At 39.2% G+C, this 2,051-nt stretch overlaps 1 pseudogene; it reads right to left on the reverse strand.

Annotated features, from left to right (window-relative positions):
* Positions 1-487: 487 nt before the first annotated feature.
* Positions 488-1,838, reverse strand: LOC145277108 (uncharacterized; annotated as a pseudogene).
* Between the last annotated feature and the right edge of the window lie 213 nt (positions 1,839-2,051).

A 2,051-nucleotide genomic window follows, 5' to 3' on the forward strand; every position in this document is an offset into this window, starting at 1 on the left:
TCTAACCTCGCTCAACATAGCCAAGATGGGGTTTCATAACGATTAATTACAAAAATAAATATGAGATTGAAATGCGGCGGAGGGCAAGTGGAAAAACAAGAAAAGGATCAGATAGAAACTACATTAAGTCCTAAATGATGTTCTCTTTGTTTTAAATAATAATTGTGTCAATGATATAATATAGATAGTTTCTAAAATGTTCAAGTGATAGGGAAAGTGTGACCTTCTCAGGTTACAGGCACTAACACAGTTATTTATTAAGTGCCTTCATCTCCGTTTGGTTGATTAATTCCATGCCTTCTGCCGTCTCCAGTTTTCCTTGTATTATAACTAGTAGTGTGCACTTGTTCTATACCAAAATCCATTTAGATATCATGGCTTAAGATCCTGGTGTGTTATCATAGAACTACTTTCATACGCGTAGCAAGGAAATCATGGCGTATGAATATTGATGTAAACCGCCTAATACATATCGTATCGGGTGGAATCAGAAGTAAAAAGGTCTGCTGTCTATACTTTGTTTACCATTTTGGAAAGCAAATCTTGGAATACAGAACGGTAAAGTTGTTTGTCTTGACTGTCAGTAGTGAGAATATCATGAAACTTTGTCATTAAATATTTCCACGTTTCTGGTTGTGAGTCAAGCATTGATGCACAGAACTCAGCCAAAATATGTGGGTAGTCTGCAACTATGGTATCAAGGGCATCACATACGTCAATGCTGATCTTACATAACAAATCTAATGGCAGTCGACTGTTGTGGAATTCCCCATTAGAGGGACGACTACTGCTGCTGCGGCCAGAGACTGAGGCTGTTGACTCAAATGCAATCTCTACTGTTTGAAAAAGGGTTTCCTTGGCATATGGAGAACACAGCAAAGACTGGAGTTTGAGGAGATCTTCGTTACAATTGATACAGGGACACGCGATAGATTGCTGCTGATGAATCTCTGCTGGAGATCGGAGGTAATGACACACTGTCTGATAGGATTTAGCGCCTTGAAATGGAGGCAGAAACTCCAACCATGCATGACGCACAGCAAAATGCCCAACACCCTGGGGCAAGTGTATCTTGGACGGACTAGTGTGTGGAGCAATCTCCCAGGAGCTTCCCACTTGCAGAGTCGTTGAAGGTAGATATTTACTAGAAGATTATATATTTCTGGAAATATGTTTATTCGTTTTGTATCTTGCAGTAATAATTCAATAAACTCTTTTATGTGAGCATTTCTGTAAATCTCCAGAGACCCTTTCACCTGCAGCAATTCCAGTGCTGTTGTGTAGGCTAGTTGCCCATTGTCATGGAGTTTTACTAAAATTTCCAGCAAAACACTTAGCAAACATTTTCTCATCAATTGAGCCAAAGGAGATAATCTGACAAAATCTGAATGCATCAACTGCGGATGTTGGACACATATATGCACAAGTTCAACCTTTGGTATCATGGACAATTCCATCTCAGCTGGGTCTGTTTCACAAAGATCTAAATGCAATAGTGTGCAGGCCAGATGATTGAGGTAGCTGCGTTTGCTTTGCTTGCTAAATGTTTGGTCATGTTTCATAATGTCCTTCATCATTGTTAAAGCTTTTTCTGGAGAGTAGCTTTTCAGCTGAGAAAGCAAGATGATCGATGATACATCAAGGCCTGAACACTTGTAAAACACTGACAATATCAAATCGCCTTCTTCCTGGGTCAGATCACTTAAGTCATAAGTTCCAAATATTTTGTGCCGTAAATAGTGAAGGAGACCTTTTCCATTCCTAAACGTGATCGCCTGTTGTTGTTCATTTAATTTTGTCACTTTGTTGAGTGCCTCCCTCAACCGCAGTCCTGCCATGTTATCGAATACGATATGTATTAGGCGGTTTACATCAATATTCATACGCCATGATTTCCTTGTTACGCGTATGAAAGTAGTTCTATGATAACACTACATCCACCTTACCAGAAGGAAGAAAAGTAGTACACATTGTTCAGATTTTTATTGTTTAAATCTGTTTGGCCTATGGATTTCACGACCATGTCTTGTTATATTTGGTGCGTGTTTCTT

This window comes from Euprymna scolopes, chromosome 5 (assembly GCF_053919585.1).
Source record: "Euprymna scolopes isolate OS-2025 chromosome 5, ASM5391958v1, whole genome shotgun sequence".
Lineage (NCBI taxonomy): Eukaryota > Metazoa > Mollusca > Cephalopoda > Sepiida > Sepiolidae > Euprymna > Euprymna scolopes.